The sequence below is a fragment of the Delphinapterus leucas genome, chromosome 10, assembly GCF_059928025.1.
Source record: "Delphinapterus leucas isolate spDelLeu-1000000601 "Yukka" chromosome 10, BTC_Dleu_Yukka2, whole genome shotgun sequence".
Lineage (NCBI taxonomy): Eukaryota > Metazoa > Chordata > Mammalia > Artiodactyla > Monodontidae > Delphinapterus > Delphinapterus leucas.
The window spans coordinates 84,004,951-84,024,860 of record NC_143138.1 but is presented as its reverse complement, the minus strand read 5'-3'; the positions used below and the strand labels follow the sequence as shown (position 1 = coordinate 84,024,860).

The 19,910-nt window shown below is 38.8% G+C and overlaps 1 protein-coding gene across 2 annotated transcripts in view; it reads left to right on the top strand.

Annotated features, from left to right (window-relative positions):
- Positions 1–19,910, top strand: part of FRMD4B (FERM domain containing 4B) — a 273,299-nt gene that overhangs the window by 31,947 nt on the left and 221,442 nt on the right. Inside the window, exon 3 of one of the 2 annotated variants that reach the window (XM_022572579.3) lies at positions 7,600–7,727. The gene's annotated coding sequence lies outside the window, so the exon portion shown is untranslated. Of the gene's footprint in view, positions 1–7,599; positions 7,728–19,910 lie in introns of those variants that run through there. The other variant, XM_089919549.1, reaches the window with a different exon arrangement.

Below are 19,910 nucleotides of genomic sequence, written 5' to 3'. Positions count from 1 at the left end.
AGAGGAACAAATAGAGGGAACGTGTTTGAGAGGTAGTGCTGCTAGGATTTGATGAGTGGGAAGAGGGGTGATGAAGAAAGAGAATGCATAGTTCTATGGCTGGAGCAACCAGGAGGTGATGGGAGTCTTTCTTACGAGACCACCTGGCGTGACTGCTTATAGTATCCTTTGTCTGCCGTTAGAGCAGTGACCCAATTACTCTGAAGACTGAAGCAGCAGTATTTGTAAATATCCTGTGACGTGAACTCTCTGGTTGTAAAGACTCCATCATCTCCCTTCTCTGATTCGCTAGACATGCTAATAAGTGGGTGCTGGAAACGTTAACTTCTAATCGCAACCTGCTTTTGCTAAAGCCATTTTCAGCAGATACCAGTTCAGGGCAAGATCCAAACCTCTCTGGCTTCTGTAGTTTATTGCTGGTATGTCACTGTTCACTACATGCTCACTGCAGGGAGAGGGCTCTGATGAATTTACATTCGCTCTGGGAGACTTTTGAGAAGGTTGCCTGTTTTTGTTAATTATGGCTCGTGAATTACTTGGTCAGAAATGTTGAAACCCAGAAGTCTAAAAAAAATTATGAGGTATTATTAAATATTTAAATATTGCTGATTTCTCTATGTGGTATGAGATTTTGGCTGCGATTGGATCTTTGGGCTGTTTAGTTCCATGTTTATCATCTTGTAGAGAGTCACAGGTCCAGTTCTGCCTATTAAAGCAAATTTTAAATTTGTTTCAAACAATCTGTTGGATAAGCATGTGTTGAGACCTTGTTGTTTGTTCTCTATTCACGGGCAGTAAAGTAGTGAGCTTAGCACTGGAATACAAGCATCTTAGCTTGTGAAAATAATGTCTGAGTAACAGTGGGAAATGTTATCTTTTAAAATGTTTTGAATTATTTTCTTTTCCATTATAAAAATAATATATGATCATCCTAAAAATTTTGGAAGGTACAAAATAAAACTCAGCCATAGCCCAATCATAAAGAACTCCATGAGATGTTGAAGTTTCTCATAAACTGGAAGGGCTGGAATGAGCTTGTTCATTGATCTGCACCATCTTCTCATTTTGCCTATGAAGAAACTGAGGCCCAGGGCAGCAATGAGTCTAGAACCCAGGTTTCCTCACTACCAGTTTTGAACTGCTTCCCTGATTGTTTATATGGCTTCATAAGTACTTCACATTCTTGGATTCTCACTGCTACTCCCTTTAAAAAAAAAAATTATTTATTTATTTTGGGTTGCATTGGGTCTTCATTGCTGCGCGCTGGCTTTCTCCAGTTGCCGCCTGCGTGGGCTACTCTTCCTTGCGGTGCGCAGGCTTCTCACTGAGGTGGCTTCTCGTTGCAGAGCATGGCCTCTAGGCGCGCGGGCTTCAGTAGTTGTGGCACGCAGCCTTAGTAGTTGTGGATCGCCGGCTTTGGAGTTCAGGCTCAGTTCAGTAGTTGTGGCACTCGGGCTTAGTTGCTCCACACATGTGGGATCTTCCTGGACCAGGGCTTGAACCCTTGTGTCCTTCATTGGCAGGCAGATTCTTAACCACTGCGCCATCAGGGAAGCCCCCCCCCCCCTTCTTGAGTTAAGGGCCTGTGACACATCTTGTCACTGAGCATACACGTGGCTCCATCTGCCCCCTGGTGTTCGGGAGGCTGAATGGTCTTTTCTTCTTTTTGCTTCTTCCCCGTGGTTCTTAAGTAAGGATGGCATTAAATTGCCTTGATCTAGGTGAGTAGTTCTTAAAGAACGGTTTTTGGACTACCGCATCAGAATTATCTAGGGCACTTGTTGAAAATGAAGTCTCCTGTGCCTCAACCCAGGTTTGTGGAATCACAATCTCTAGGGGTGGGACTGGGAATCTGACTTCTTAAACTCAAATCCACTGAAAAATAATACTTTATCAAGAGGAATAAAACTTTTCATATTTTATCATTCAATTTGTCTTCTCTATGTTGGATAAATAGAGAGGTGGATAGATAGATTGATGGATAGATGTATAGGTGTTTGTAAATGGATAAAAAGTTTCTGTTTCCATGCAGAGAAACTCTTAATGGTTTATCTTTTAGGTATAAAAATGGGGTGAATGGGAGAGTGGGGCTTTCTCTGTTCTAAGACACTTAGAAACCTGGATACACAGGCCATAGATGTGTTTAGAATTCCTAAACACATTATAAGTATTTGTGCAGTTAAGCTATTTCTTTGAGAGACTAGAAATATCTATGTAGTATTATTTAATTTGCTAGCGTGTGTATGGCCAGTGGGAGAAAGGGAATACTCCATAACTGATATAAGAGGACACAGAAGGAACAACCAGGGGGCTCAGGGGAGATCAGAGTTAGTTCATTTATTCACTTACTCATTTATTCAGCAAATATTCATTGAAAAACACCTAGTGTGTGCCAGAAACTGTTTGAGGTGCTGAGGACACAGGAGAGAACAAGTCAGCAGGGTCCCTGATCATGTAGCACTTCTAGTCTACTATGGGAAACACCAATAAAGAGTTAAACAAGATAACTTCAAATGGTGACAAATGGCTGTGAAGAAATAAAGGAGCTGTACCATTATGAATGATCAGAGGGCCATTCTCTTGTGGACAGGGATGGTCCCTCAGAGATGACATCTCAACTGAGACCCTAACGGTAAGAAGAAACCAGCCAGGGGCATACCTGGGGAATAAGTGTTCCAGAAAAGGGAAGCTGCATGGACAAAGGTCCCAAGGTGGATTAGCTTGTTGAGTTTGGGGTACATTAAGAAAACTTGTGTGGCTAAAGCTTAATGAATAACAGAAGATACAAGATAAAGTTTAAGAGGAAAACAGCACCAAGCCATGTATTATAATCATGCCAGAGTAAAGAATTTGAATTTCATTCTAAGTGTAATAGAAAGTCCTAGCAGAGCTACACTGAGAGAGGGATGAGTTGATATCTTTGGATTTGGGTTTTTTTTTAAATCACTGCAGCACTCAAAATTATGTAGAAACGTACAGTAAATTGTAAATAGATGTGCAAATACTTGGAAATCATTAAAGAAATGGTAAGATATACCATATACATGGAAGGGGAAGATCAATATCATAAAATGTCGATGTTTACAAAAAAGTATTTGTAAATTCATTGCAGTTCTAAGCAAAATCCCAACAGCATTCTAAAATTTGAGTGGCAGTGTAAAAATTCACGAATTTAACAAGGGAGTTTTGCAAAAGGAGAAAAAAGAGTTAGGACTCCACTAACTATCAAAATCTATTATAAACTCTTAGTAATTAAGATACTGTGTTTTTGGTGAAAGGGTACAGAAAAATAGATGAGTGGTGCAGAATAGAGAGCCCAGTGATGAGCTGAACAAAATGGATGTTTCTGTATGATACAGGAGGACTTGGAAGTCCCAGTGGAAAACATAGAGAATCAAGAGTAAATGGTGTTGGAACAATTGGTTTTCCATATGAACAAAATGATATTTTTTTTTTCTGTGAGTCTGTTACTTTTTTGTTGTATTCACTAGTTGTATATTTTTTAGATTCCACATGTGATATATGGTATTTGTCATTCTCTGTCTGACTTATTTTACTTTACATAATTCCCTCCAAGTCCATCCATGTTGTTGCAAATGGCAACATTTTATTCATTTTTTATGGCTGAGTAGGATTCCATTGTGTGTGTATATATATATATACACACACCACATCTTCTTTGTCCATTCACCTGTTGTTGGGTAGATGCTGCTGGTACTACTTTGAACTCCAAGAAGATGTGACCACTTTTTTTTGCTTCATTTCTCTACTGCCCAAAAGTTCTTCCTAGTATAACACTTGCCCCTGTTGCTTCCTTTGTCTTCCAAGTTATGAAATTGTCACCTAAAGAAGCCAGAAATTTGTCAGCTGCTGACACTTTTAGCAAAATGAGATGCTCAACTGATGTCTAAACAATTTCAGTCCTCTTTATCCCCATCCCTCCAGTTATGCTCCCACACCTTTCTTTTTCTGAGCATTTTGATTATTGTGATAAAATATACTTAACATAAAATTTACCATTGTAATTATTATTATTATTATTATTATTTTTTTTTTTTTGCGGTACGCGGGCCTCTCACTGTTGTGGCCTCTCCCATTGCGGAGCACAGGCTCCGGACGCGCAGGCTCAGCGGCCATGGCTCACGGGCCCAGCTGCTCCGCGGCACGTGGGATCCTCCCAGACCGGGGCACGAACCCGTGTCCCCTGCATCGGCAGGTGGACTTTCAACCACTACGCCACCAGGGAAGCCCCATTGTAATTATTTTTACATGTACAATTCAGTGGCATTAAGTACACTCACAATGTTGTACAACCGTCACCACCTCTGTCTCTAGAATCTTTTTCATCAGCTCATACTGAAACTCTATGACCATCAAACAGTAACTTCCCATTCCTCAGTCCCCTCATCCCCCGATGACCTCTGTTCTACTTTCTCTATGAATTTGACTCTAGGAACCTCATACAAGTGGAATCAAACAATATTTATCCTTTTGCATCTGGCTTATTCCACTCACCGTAATGTTTTTTTTGTTTTCACCATAATGTTTTAAAGATTCAGTCACATTGCAGCGTGTATCAGAATTTCATTCTTTTAAAGAATGGATACTATTCCATTGTATGTGTATACCACATTTTGTTAACCCATTCATTCGTTTATGGACACTTGGGTTGTTTCTACCTTTCTGCTGTTGTGAACAATATAACAGATAATGCAGTTATGAACATGGTGTACAAATATCTATTTGAGTCCCTGCTTTCAGTACTTTCTGGTAACATACCCAGAAGTGGAATTGCTGAATCATAGTAATTCTATGTTTAATTTTTGGGGGATCGAGTGCACAGTTAACTTTGGCAAATTAAAGAAGGGGGCATGAGATGCTGTCCTGAATCTCCCATTTCCTGGTTGGTCACAGTTCCTTCAGGTATGTCACCATTCCCAGAGTGATTCTGTTATTTAAAAATATTGGGGTTACTGTAACTCATCCATCCTAATTTATTCAGACTTGCAGTTCTTTGCTCATCCTCAGATACCTAATAGCACAAATATCTTTCACTAAATTTTATGGGTGAAATTATATGCTCTAATTGCATTTGTGTATTTGGTACGTCCGAAGATCTTAACACACAGCCGTCACTCGTGTTAAGAGTCATGGTAGAATATATTTACATAACTCTCTTAGCTTGCCTTTTCTCCCTTCCTTTCTTTAATCTCCTTCCAAATACCATCCACTCTGTTTCTATTCATAGGCTTTGGGGTTTTCAAATTGATGCATATTTACTTCGTGCATAGTGCTGTTTGTCACAGGTAGGAGTCATTGTGCATGGGGCCATGGAATCAAAGAACTTACTAGCTGTGTGTAACTTCATACAAGAGATTATATTTCCCTGACTCAGTTTCCTCATCTGCACCATTTAATAAAACCTATATTATTTTCGAAGTTTCTAGATACATCAGAGGCCACATAAGTGGTGTACCCAACTCTGGCTTATGGTGGGTGCTCGATAAATGGTAGTTTTCTAGACAATTGGGAGGTACCTGTTCATATCTCTTTTTTCTGTCCTCGTGATCCGAGCTGACAGAAGCTGTTCAGTCTTTGTTAACACAACTAAAATAAGGTACTTAGGCAGTTCTTTGTACGTGATGCTAGATGCTGCTTGTTATATCATTATTTACTAGGAACTTTTGTCATCTAGTGGACACATGACAGTTGTGGAGAGATGGTTCAATAAAGCAGAAAATACACGGAGTCGTTCCAGCACCAGTTTTCCCTATGTGCGTAATCTTTTGCAAATCACTCTCTCTCTCTCTCTGAGTCTAATTAATCTGTAAAGTAGGGGCTTGGACTCTTAACACATGCCTAGTATATTCTTTCTAAGCCCAGTATTTTACCTAATAGTCTTGGGGACCAAGGGGATGACTGCGTGTGGGAGGTCTTCATTCTGATTTAGTACGACCCAAACTACTACCCCATTCCCTCACTCTCTACCTACATTACATTCTATCAACATCAGATTTCACTATGTAAATTTAACATAGTTCATATTTTAATGTTTAATTTTAAACACCTAACATAAAATTAGCCTCTTACTGGCTTTAAGAGCTACTTTTCTCCTAAAAGGATATTGAAGAAGATTGCCTACAAGAAACTCCCAACCTACACTATGCTCTCGTTGTAGATGAGTTCTTAGAATATCTAGTTACCGAGTCCAAGCTCATACTGCTTGCTGCACTACAGACCAATAAATCGAGAGACAAGTTGTTGGGGCAAGGAACAGAGACTTTATTCAGAAAGCCAGCAGTTTGCGAAGATGGTGGACTAGTGTCCCAAAGAACCTTCTTACCCCAGTTAGAATTCAGGTTACTTTGATATAAAAGGGGGAGCAGATGTGGTTGGTGGTTACATACTTCTCGATGCCAGAATCCTTCGTTATTGCAGCTGTCCACATAGATTTGGTTGTAATGTTCCTATAAACCTCCACAACCAATGTTGTTCTTTGTTCTGCAATTTTTTATCTTTATATGAATGGAAAAGTGTTATACCTTTAAAAGTAAGAGCCTTGAGAATGGGCTATAATGTATATTTCAGGCTATAGGCAACAGTCTTTTACAGAGACAGCGTGACTAAGCACAAGCAACAAAGCACAAGGGTTAGAGCTAAAGGAATAAACCCAATATGGAGTCAGGTTTGTTCTTCTCTCTTACAGTTCCTGTTAGAAAAGATGGATTTGTCCTATGGCAGCAGTAAGGAGAGAGCGGTTAAAGGTGCTTGTGAAGGAATCATACTGAGTTCTTTCTGCTTCCTGTTGCCACCTTCCACCTCATGCCTGTGTCACATCTAGAGGAGTTGAGGGTCAGATGGGCTGGGCTGTGGGCTCCGCTGAGGATGGTGCAACAGTGGAGTTGCATTGAACCACGTGGCACAATGATGAATACCACATCTGCTGCCTCTGCCCTCCTCTTCCCGTCCAGTTTTCACACCCTGCTGTGTGTGAAACAGTTTGGGCCCACAGTTGACAAGCGAGAATTGTCCTTCCCGACTGAAGGAGAGCTTCTGGGGAAAAGCTGTTTTCTTTTATAGGGAGAATAGCAAATCCATATAAATGAGTGTATCTTATGGCGCAATACACACGCTAAATTTCATCAGTATTCATGACACGTGCTTCATTCTCGCCACCACTGACATCTGTTAAAACTAGGTTCAGGAGTAAACCATCCTGGTTTCAGCAATTCTGAAATATTGTATTGAGTTCTCCCACTCTCACAGCCTTGATTTTACAACTGACTGTAGCTAACTTATAGTGCTTTAGAGTCTCCTACAGAGACAGAGGCTAGCATTCTATATTCAATGAAAGGCCTTACCTGAGAAGCCAAATCAATATCAGATCTTTAGTTGTTAAGGAGGAGAGCCTCTTTTCGTCTGTATTTTGAGATAGCTCTATTCTAAATCTCACCTAATTAGGTGAATTTCTAAAACTGTGATTAAACTATAGCCAATCAAAGGAAAATTAGAAATAAATTAGAAGTCCCTGATTTGAGATGTCTAGTTCTTTCCTATATGCCTACAGAAATCAAGGAGCTGCTCCCTTCTGTGTTTCAGGTTTTGATGAGAAATCCGGAAGAAAGAATATGTGAAGGAGAAAGATGACATCTGTGCCTGGCAAACAAAATCCAAAGATTATTACAGTGAAAACAAAAGGAAAGCAAGACAGTACTTACTAGTTCAAGGTAAGCAGACATCTCTGTAAATGCTGAACTCTGATAGAACAGGAAAGTGGGTTTATGAATGGTTGTGAGTGTGCATTCAGTTGTCATATGGGGATAGGATATATGATATGATCTACCATCTAAACAGCTGTGTTATGAGCAGTGAGGAAGAAAATCAGTAAATTGTTAGTCTGCTACTCTCACATAAAAGCTAAGTGCCCAAAAGTTAAATGATAGATTACATTTTAAAAAGGGGTTCTCTTGTCAGAAAGGAAAACAAACAAAAAATAATAACCAATGCTCTAACTCTACTGTACCAGAGACACTTTCCTACAATATATTTTCCAATATTCTATTCGCACGTTTGTAAAATTGTCTTTTTATTCGCAGTTGAACATTTGACCAGTTTAAGTCCACTGGACAATTGAGCAACACTAATGATTATTTTTATATATGAAATGATTTTCTTCCTTAGCTTAGTTGTAGTGAAGGTGTGCTTTATATCTTTTATATCAATACTTTGGGGTTTGTTTTTCCATTTTTCACTGCTTGTTAGAATACAGTGAGGGGGGGAAATGAAATATTCCAGTGGTTGCCCAAGCCTGCCATAGTGATGACAATGCGATAGAGACCAAATGGGGGTGTGTAGGTAGCACGTCCATGTGCTCTCTCAAGATTTTTCTGCGTTAGTTGATCTCAGTAGTTCATATTTGATAGGCAAAGGTGGTCTGAAGAGTACTGATGTCTAATGTGCAAAAAGTATGAATTGTGCACAAATAGAATGTACAACAGTTAAAGACAGCGTTCTCCCAGTCTTCTCAAAATGCTGCCTCTAGGGACTTCCTTGGTGGTCCAGTGGTAGAGAATCCATCCTGCAATGCAGGGGATGCGGGTACAATCCCTGGTCAGGGAACTAAGATCCCACATGCTGCGGGGCAACTAAGCCCTCGTGCCACAACTACTGAGCTCATGCGCCTCAACTAGCGCCCGCGTGCCGCAAACTACAGAGCCCACGTGCCACAACTAGAGAAGAGAAAGCCCGCACGCCACAACTAGAGAGAAGCCTGTGCACCACAAAAGAGCCCGCACACCGCAACGATAGATCCTGCATAGCTCAACGAAGATCCCACGTGCCTCAACTAAGACCTAACGCAGCCAAAAATAAATAAAATAAATAATAAATCTTAAAAAAAAATGCTGCCTCTAGTGAAATTAATGATAGGATTGCAATTTCTGCACGCTGGCCCCTGGTGGCGAGGACTACAGTGTAGTGGTCCAGGACATGGACTCTACCACTTACCTCTTGTGTGACTGCAGTGGAAATGATGAATCTTCCTTTGCCTCAGTTTCCTGGATTAGAGAAGGATGAGTAGATGAAACGAGTTAATGCATGCAAGGCACTTGGGCAAAGGCCAAGCGTATAAAGAGTGCTGAATAATTGTTAACTGATTTTTTTTCATTGAGTGAAGTGTACTTCGGGGATGGACATTTCAGTTGTTTGTTTTTTGGGCAGTAGAGACGTGGAAAAGCCCAAAACATGTCAGGGAAGTGAAGGGTGATAATTCTAACCCTGCGCGTGTGCGCACTTTCCGAGAGACTATCATCGGGACTGCCGGGCACCAGGCAGAGATGTAAGAAAGTTAGAGGGGAGCTCAGGGCATTTCTCAGATTCTTACTGATTTATGTACTTTGAGAAGTATTAGTGAATATAGACTTAAATGATGTAGTATCTTCTTAAGTCACAAATCAGGCTGTTTGCTGTAATCTGTAAGGCTTGGTGTCTGTAAGGCTTGGCGTGACCTGGCTGTGGCCATTCTCCCAGCCTCACCCCCTTAGTTCCTTATGCTCACTCTTACCTCCTTCCTGACCCTCTAAATCACACCAACTCTTTTGTACTTGGAGCGTTTGCACACACTCAATGCAGCCTGGGTGCTCTCTCTTTTGGCACCTAACCCCTGGCCTTTTCCTTTAATCTCAGACTGGATTTTCTCTGGCTTCTCTACTCAGAAGGACCCCTTTGTGATGTTATCTTCCAAAAATATCATCCCTAGTGACATCCTCGTCAACAGTGACTATGAGTGCTGTATTGTCCATATCCTTGCAACAAGGTGTATTCAAATTTTTTTCATCCTTGCCAGTCCGACAGGTGATGAGCTTGGTTATTTAAAGTTGGTATAAGGGAGGTTGTGAAGGTATGCAGTGAGGGCCGAGGTTAATCATTCATTAACTCATCTTTGGAGGCTGTTTCCTTTTAGCACAACATTGTAAATCAACTATACTTCAATTAAAAAAAAAAGAAAAACTTGTTTCCTTTATAGCACTCATGATTATTGGGAGTTATTTTCTTTATTTGGCTGTTCAGTTATTTTTCACCTGCCCTTTTTACTGGTAAGTAAAAAAGTACGTAAATTCTGTGAGGCCCAAGATGGTGTTTGCCTTTTCACAGTGATATTCTGGGATCCTGGTTCAGCAACTGCAATGTACAAAGTGCTCGAAAAACATTTGGTGAGTGAAAGAATGAATGAGAAAGACAGGCTTCCTGCCCTCAGGAGCACAGGTCTCGTAAATGAAATAGATGATTGCTCTACAGTGTTAGAGGTTCAGAAATAGAGTGAGGAGGGAATCAGTGGGTCTCACAAAAAATTAGACTCATGTAGGCAGGAGCGATATTCTGAGTATTAACAACCAGTCAGCACAAATAAAGATCAAGTTGAGCTGGCATCGGCAATGGTGCTGGGCAGGGTTTTTAACCCTTCAGCTGCTGGATTGGGGGAAGGTGGGTTGCGATTCACGGGTGGAGCTCAGGACAGTGATCTATTGCCAACCACTATGGAGGAGTTTTCAGTATTTTAGCATTCAGTGCAGCTGCATGTGTGTATTTCTACTGAAATCAGCCCTGATTATAGAAACAAGCAGAACCCCTTCTGGTCCTGGAATTCTGTTCTCTGCTTTGGTCTAGAGGACTCTGACACCCTCAAACTTCACCCCTGAGCACCCTCTGCTCTCATGGCACACCTGTACATCCTTCCTTATACCAACTTCAAATTAGCAAACTCATCACCTGTCAGACTGGCAAGGATGAAAGAAATTCCAAGTAATTCTTGTGGGAAAGATATGGACAAAAAAGCTCTCATGGTCTCTGTTGATAAGAATGTCAATAGGGGTGACATTTCTGGAAGCTAACTTGGCAGTATCTATCAAAATGTTTAATGCACATTCCTGTTGACCAGCTAATAGCACTTTTAGGAGTTCATCTTCCAGGAAACCTGGTAGAAATGCAAAATGATGTACTAGTATGTTCACTCTAGCACTGTTTTACTGGCTGAAATATGACAGCAGTTTCTACATCTGTTGTTAGAAGAGTAGTAAATAAATGACGGTACTTCCATCTACTAGAATAATGTGGCTTTTAAAAATTTAGGATAGATAGCTGAAATGTATTAAGTAAAAGGGAAAAAAGCTGCCAGAATTGTGTATACCATGATCATGTTTGTTAACAGCAAATGAACACAGCCCAAGTGTCCCTCAGCAGATGAATGGATGAGAAAAATTTGGTATGCAATGGAATATTATTCAGCCATTAAAAGGAATAAGGTCCTGATACAGGCTACAACGTGGATAAACCCTGAAAACATTATGCTGGGTGACACAAAGGGACAAATATTGTATGATTCCACTTATATGAAACATCGAGAATGGGGAAATTTGTAGAGACAGGAAGTAGATTAGACATTATCTGGAGCTGGGGCGAGGGAAGATGGGGGGTTGATGGTTAATGGGTACTGTTTGGAGTGATGAAAAAGTTTTGGAAATAGATGGTGGTGATTGTTGTACAACAGTGTGAATGTAATTAATACCACTAAATTGTACAGTTCAAAATGATTGAGGGACTTCCCTGGCGGTCCAGTGGTTAGGACTCTACGCTTCCGCTGCAGGGGGCATGGGTTCAATCCCTGGTCAGGGAACTATGACCCTGCCTGCCACGCAGCATGGCCAAAAAAAATTAAAAAGAAAAATAATCTGCATGTTCTGATGATTCTGGAACGATAGTATTAAAAAAAAATGGAAGTGGCAGGTTTTATGTCATATATATTTTACCACAATTTAAAAAACTTTAAAGAAAAAGCAAACGAACAGTCAAAAAATAAAAGAAAAACACATGCATGCATGCCCACGCACACTGTATAATCTGGAACGATGTGTTTGTATTGTTAATGGTGGTTATGTCTAACAGAGGGAATTAGGGAAGAACAGAAGAAAATATTGTCCTATATACTTGTGTATTTTTGGCACTTTTCACAGTGCACATATATTTTATAATTTTTTAATTGAAGGTTTTTCTTTAAAGTTGACCTGTGGTAAAATCTTGGAGTTGGTACAATTTTCTAGCTTGTACAACCAAAACAATCCTGCAAGTCTGTTTGCATTTGAATTTGCTTGTGCCTAACATCCCTGTGCAATGTTTAACCTAGAGTGAGAATTTAATTATAGTTTAAAACACTGAGTGGTTTTCCATTTCTAGGTTAAATTATTTCTTGTCGAAAAACAGGCTCTCAATATAGAAGGCATTTGGTCTTCTGACTCCCTCAGTGAGGACCAACTCTTCTATCTAGTAATTTACTGTAAAGCAGGTTGCTTCTATTTGTAGTTTTACATCCCTTTCTTTGGCATTTAAGGCATGTTGGCTGTTAAAAAAAATGAGCCTCAATCTCAGAACACCGAAAAGTTTTTGCATAATAAGAGATTTTCTAAAACCCTAATAAATTGTTGCAGAAAATACCACTTTAATGGGTCATCCATTATATAAAAGGTTTAAACCCTATAATGAGATCATAAATTTGTGCAAGTAAAGAGAAAATATGGAAGGATGCACTCATCAGGCTACTCGTGTTGGTAACCTCAAGGAGATTATCTGATGGATGGCATCAGGTGAAAGATTATTTATTTTTCTTTATACACTTGTGTCTTGTTAAATTGTTACAATTAGGACCTTTTCTTAATTGCTTTATTAAGCTATAACTGACGTATAATAAACTGCACATATTTAAAGTGTAAAATTTGAGATCAAATATATTTAAGACAGGATCCTCGGAGAACTGTGTGTCTTGCTTGGTATCGAATGTTTAGCACCACTTAGGCAATAAAATAAAGCAGCAGCTCAGAGCTGAGAAACCCCCAAAATAAAAAATTAAGTGTACAATTTGATGTTTTGACCTATGCATATACCCATGAAAGCGTCACTATTATCAAGATAATGAAAACTTCTGTCATTCCACAAGGTTTCTTTATGCCCCTTTGTAATCCTACCTACCTACCCTACCCAGCCCCTGTCTTGCCCCAGGCAACCACTGATCTTGTTTTTATCACTGTACAATAGTTTGCATATCCTACAAACCCATATAAATGAAATCATACAGTATATATCTTTTTGTCTGGCCTCTTTCACTCAGCATAATTATTTTGAGATTCATCCGTGCTATAATGTGTATGGATATTTCATTCCTTTTTATTGTTGAGTTGTATTCCATTATATAAATAACCCCCTGTTTGTTTATTCACCATTGACAGACATTTGAGTTGTTTCCAGATTTCCACTATTATGAATAATGCTACAGTGAACATTCATGTACAAGTCTTCATATGGACATATGCTTTCATTTCTCTTGGGTAAATACCTAAGAGTGGAATGCCTGGATCATATGGTAGGTGTATGTTTAACTTTTTAACAAATTTTCCAAAGTGGTTATACCATTTTATATCCCTGTCTGCACTGAATGAGAGTTTAGTTGCTCCACATCCTTGTCAGTACTTGGTATGATCAATCGTTTTCCATTTTATCCATTCTAATAAGTATGTAAGTAGTAACTCATCGTGGTGTCAACTTGCCTTTCCTTAATGGCAAATGATGTTGACTATCTTTTCATGCTCTTACTTGCCATCTGTATATCTTCAGTAGTTGTGGCACGTGGGCTCAGTAGTTGCGGCTCATGGGCTTTAGAGCGCAGGCTCAGTAGTTGTGGCACATGGGCTTAGTTGCTCCGCGGCATGTGGGATCTTCCCAGCCCAGGGCTTGAACCTGTGTCCCCTGCATTGGCAGGTGGATTCTTAACCACTGTGCCACCAGGGAAGTCCCAAAAGCAGAAATTTTAAGTGTGTTTGATTTGATTTGATGAATTATTATAGTGAGGGACATTTAAAGATATTTGTCAGCCCTAGGAATTTTTTTTTTTTTTTTTTTTTTTGCGGTACGTGGGCCTCTCAGTGTTGTGGCCTCTTCCGTTGCGGAGCAACAGGCTCTGGACGCGCAGGCTCAGCAGCCATGGCTCACGGGCCCAGCCGCTCTGCGGCATGTGGGATCTTCCCGGACCGGGGCACGAACACGTGTCCCCTGCATCGGCAGGCGGACTCTCGACCACTGCGCCACCAGGGAAGCCCAGCCCTAGGAATTTGTAACTTTAGATACCTACCCCACATGATAATAAGCGTATTAAAATGCACAGGGACTTCCCTGGTGGTCCAGTGGTTGAGACTTCACCTTCCAATGCAGGGGGTGCGGGTTCGATCCCTGGTTGGGGAGCTAAGATCCCACATGCCTCACGGCCAAAAAACCGAAGCATAAAACAGAAGCAATACTGTAATAAATTCAATAAAGACTTTAAAAATGGTCCACATCAAAAAAAACTTTAAAAAAAATAAAATAAAATGCACAGATATCCCACATTAAAAATAATTTCTTACTCTATATGTTGTTTAAAAACCCTATAATTTTGCTTTTGAAACTGTTTATTACAATAAACTCATTTACTATTGGCTATAATTTTCCAGGATTCATCATGCATTTTAGTACATCCATACCAAATAAAAAAATCAAACCTAAAAATTATTTTTAAAAATAATGCAGTTTGTGAATATGATGATTTATCAACTAATGAAGTGGACAACACATTAACTTGTACAGATACTAACTTAAATATTTATTACTTTAGATTGTGTAGTTTTCTTTTCATATTTAAAAGTCAATAAGTTTGTTTCCTTGTTTTTTACGTCTAGAATACTTTTTCTAGGTCCCTGGAAAATGTGTAGTTTCTAGACTTTGTAAAAAATAGTCTTGTTAAAATACATTTGAAGAAAAATAGAATAATAAATTTAAAAAGAGGTAAAAATAATTTAAACATTTTCACAATCATGAATAGACAGTCATTAGGTGTAAGTAACAGGATTTGAAACAGGTACTTGGAGACTGACTGTCATTTAGAACACTAAACATTGAGGAATTTGATGTATTTCTTCTGGTACCTGAATTTCCTGCTGAAGTTTGATTAAAACAAACAAAGAGACTCTCTTTAGGCTCTGACGTCTCACAAAATGATGGCTTTTATTTTTTTTAATTTTCTTATTTTTAAAATTTACTTTTTGTTTTAAAATTAATGCCTGATTTTTGTAAAAATATGCAAAGAGTAAAAGTATTTTGTGATGTTGAAAATTAAAAACTCTCACCATCCACACCTCAAACTTAACTGTTAAATATTTTTTATAATTAAAATGAATAGACACCAGACATATGTACTTTTTTCCTCTTCAAAGCAAGAAATAACTTTTTTTTAACATCTTTATTGGAGTATAATTGCTTTACAATGGTATGTTAGTTTCTGCTTTATAACGAAATGAATCAGTTATACATATACATATGTTCCCATATCTCTTCCCTCTTGGGTCTCCCTCCCTCCCACCCTCCCTATCCCACCCCTCTAGGTGGTCACAAACCACCGAGCTGATCTCCCTGTGCTATGCGGCTGCTTCCCACTAGCTATCTATTTTACGTTTGGTAGTGCATATATGTCCATGCCACTCTCTCACTTTGTCACAGCTTACCCTTCCCCCTCCCCATATCCTCAAGTACATTCTCTAGTAGGTCTGTGTCTTTATTCCCATCTTACCCCTAGGTTCTTCATGACCTTTTTTTTTTCTTCTTAGATTCCATATATATGTGTTAGCATACGGTATTTGTTTTTCTCTTTCTGACTTACTTCACTCTGTATGACAGACTCTAGGTCCATCCACCTCACTACAGATATCTCAATTTCGTTTCTTTCTATGGTTGAGTAATATTCCACTGTATATATGTGCCACATCTTCTTTATCCATTCATCCGATGATGGACACTTAGGTTGCTTCCATGTCCTGGCTGTGTAAATAGAGCTGCAATGAACATTTTGGTACATGACTCTTTTTGAATTATGGTTTTCTCAGGGTATATGCCCAGTAGTGGGATTGCTGGGTCGTGTGGTAGTTCTATATTTAGTTTTTTAAGGAACCTCCATACTGTTCTCCATAGTGGCTGTATCAATTTAAATTCCCACCAACAGTGCAAGAGTGTTCCCCTTTCTCCACATCCTCTCCAGCATTTATTGTTTGTAGGTTTTTTGATGATGGCCATTCTGACCGGTGTGAGATGATATCTCATTGTAGTTTTGATTTGCATTTCTCTAATGATTAATAATGTTGAGCATTCTTTCATGTGTTTGTTGGCAATCTGTATATCTTCTTTGGAGAAATGTCTATTTAGGTGTTCTGCCCATTTTTGGATTGAGTTGTTTGGTTTTTTGTTATTGAGCTGCATGAGCTGCTTGTAAATCTTGGAGATTAATCCTTTGTCAGTTGCTTCATTTGCAAATATTTTCTCCCATTCTGAGGGTTGTCTTTTGGTCTTGTTTATGGTTTCTTTTGCTGTGCAAAAGCTTTGAAGTTTCATTAGGTCCCATTTGTTTATTTTTGTTTTTATTTCCATTTCTCTGGGAGGTGGGTCAAAAAGGATCTTGCTGTGATTTATGTCATCGAGTGTTCTGCCTATGTTTTCCTCTAAGAGTTTGGTAGTGTCTGGCCTTACATTTAGGTCTTTAATCCATTTTGAGTTTATTTTTGTGTATCGTGTTAGGGAGTGTTCTAACTTAATACGTTTACATGTACCTGTCCAGTTTTCCCAGCACCAGTTATTGAAGAGGCTGTCTTTTCTCCACTCTATATTCTTGCCTCCTTTATCAAAGATAAGGTGACCATATGTGCGTGGGTTTATCTCTGGGCTTTCTGTCCTGTTCCATTGATCTATCTTTCTGTTTTTGTGCCAATACCATACTGTCTTGATTACTGTAGCTTTGTAGTATAGTCTGAAGTCAGGGAGCCTGATTCCTCCAGCTCCATTTTTCGTTCTCAAGATTGCTTTGGCTATTTGGGGTCTTTTGTGTTTCCATATAAATTGTGAAATTTTTTGTTCTAGTTCTGTGAAATATGCCATTGGTAGTTTGATAGGGATTGCATTGAATCTGTAGATTGCTTTGGGTAGTAGAGTCATTTTCACAATGTTGATCCTTCTCAAACTCTTCCAAAATATAGCAGAGGGAGGAACACTCCCAAACTCATTTTACAAGGCACCATCACCCTGATACCAAAACCAGACAAAGATGTCACAAAGAAAGAAAACTACAGGCCAATATCACTGATGGACATAGATGCAAAAATCCTCAACAAAATACTAGCAAACAGAATCCAACAGCACATTAAAAGGATCATACACCATGATCAAGTGGGGTTTGTTCCAGGAATGCAAGGATTCTTCAGTATACGCAAATCAATCAATGTGATACACCATATTAACAAACTGAAGGAGAAAAACCATACGATCATCTCAATAGATGCAGAGAAAGCTATTGACAAAATTCAACACCCATTTATGATAAAAACCCTGCAGAAAGTAGGCATAGAGGGAACTTTCCTCAACATAATAAAGGCCATATATGACAAACGCACAGCCAACATTGTCCTCAATGGTGAAAAACTAAAACCATTTCCACTAAGGTCAGGAACAAGACAAGGTTGCCCACTCTCACCACTATTATTCAACATAGTTTTGGAATTTTTAGCCACAACAATCAGAGAAGAAAAAGAAATAAAAGGAATCCAAATCGGAAAAGAAGAAGTAAAGCGGTCACTGTTTGCAGATGACATGATACTCTACATAGAGAATCCTAAAGATGCTACCAGAAAACTACTAGAGCTAATCAATGAATTTGGTAAAGTAGCAGGATACAAAATTAATGCACAGAAATCTCTGGCATTCCTATACACTAATGATGAAAAATCTGAAAGTGAAATCAAGAAAACACTTCCATTTACCATTGCAACAAAAAGAATAAAATATCTAGGAATAAACCTACCTAAGGAGATGAAAGACCTGTATGCAGAAAATTATAAGACACTGATGAAAGCAATTAAAGATGATACAAATAGATGGAGAGATATACCATGTTCTTAGATTGGAAGAAATAACCTCAAAGTCATCAAAGGTGCATATGTATATAGGAAAATCTAAATGTCAGATGAGTGCTAGTGGTTGAAATATGTGCTCTTCCTATGGAAGTCTGCTTGAAAATCATTTAAAAATGTTAAACGCTCAACATCACCAATCATTAAGGAAATGCAAATCAAAACCACAATGAGGTACCAGTTAACATCAAGTAGGATGGCTATAATATATGTATATATAAAAAAGAGTTGGTGAAGCTATGGAGAAATTGGAATCCTGTGGGAATGTTAAATGATGCAGCCATTGTGGAAAACAGTACAGAGGTTCTTTAAAATGGAATATTGTTCAGCCGTAAAAAGGAAGGAAATTCTGACACATGGCACAATATGGATGAACCATGAAGACATTATGCTAAATGAAGTAAGGCAGACACAATAGGACAAATATTGTAGGATTCCATTTTTATGCAGTACCTAGTCAAATTCTTACAAAGCAGAAGGGTGATTGCTAGAGGAGGGACGGGGAAGTAGGGAGTTACTGTTTAGTGGATACAGAGTGTCATTTTGGGATGATGAAAAAGTTCTGGAGATGGATTGTCGTGATGATTGCCCAACAGTATAAATGTACTTAATGCTACAGAACTGTACACTTAAAAAATGGTAGGTTTTTTCTGATGTATAGTTTACTGCAATTTTAAAAAATGTTAAGAAGAGGAAAATTTCCAAGTGTTTTCAAATTTTAAAAGTTAATAGCTTAAACTACATGTTAGTGATAGTTCGCCAACATTTCTTAATGGTCTCATGACCTAAAACAAAAGTACAATATTTTTAAAGGGAAAAAAATACTGTTTTCCATTTAAATCATGCTTCATACTCCTGACTTTAGTGGTGCAAATTCAGAAGCAAGAAATTACTAGCCAACTACTAGGCACTCTTTTAAGATTTTATGTTTGTTAACTCATTTAATCCTCAACAGAACTAGGAGATACTGTTATTTCCATTTCACAGATGAAGACTATAAGAACAGAGAGGTTATGAAAGATTCCCAAAGGTACACCGCTAGTGAGAGGTACAGCTGGCTGTCAAACACTAGAAATGTGGCTTCAGAGCCCACAGCACTCTGAGCCACTCTGTTTTCCCACCTCCCAACTACGAAGAGCTTTATTATCAGGAGAGCTGTCTATACACTGTGTGATCATTTCTAGGATTTCTTCTGGGTAGTTATACCTGAAAAGCTTGAGTGTATTGATATGCTATGAGCTTTTCTTCTGTAGAAGACTGTGACCTGATACCTGTAAATGATTTGTCTCCAGCTGGAAATTAACATTTGCCCAGCTTTTTATTAATGCCAATCGTGAAGGAGACCCAGGAGAATGCTATAAAAATGAAAGTTTTCCAGGTTTTATCAAGGAAAGGCTCTGGAAAGGAAATCTTTATATTGGAAGAGGAAGACATGACCTCATGTTCTTTCCTTCGCGCTAAGATTGATGTCTCCGAAAATGTTACGTTAATTAAAAAAAGAAAAAAAAAGACTTCATGTCTATGTTCAAATAATGCTGAATTAAAAGGAGTTAGAATTTCTTGAGTGCTGGACTTCTTAGGGATTTAACATGCTAATAAATACTGTGAATTGCCAGAAAGAGATATAATATGTATAATACATTAAATAATATATGAATATTTATTATATAATTTAAAAATTGTTTCCCACAGTTATTTTACCGCAGAGTACTTCCCCTGTGGAAAGACATGCTTCCAGGAACACTTTTGGGAATAATGTTCTAGGGATTTTCCAAATCTACCACCAGGGGGCAGTTCTCCCCCCTCTTATATTCTGATTTAAACATTGACCAAAGCTTTATTTTCCCTCAGCACACCTGAGACAGGCTGACATTTCCAAGTAGA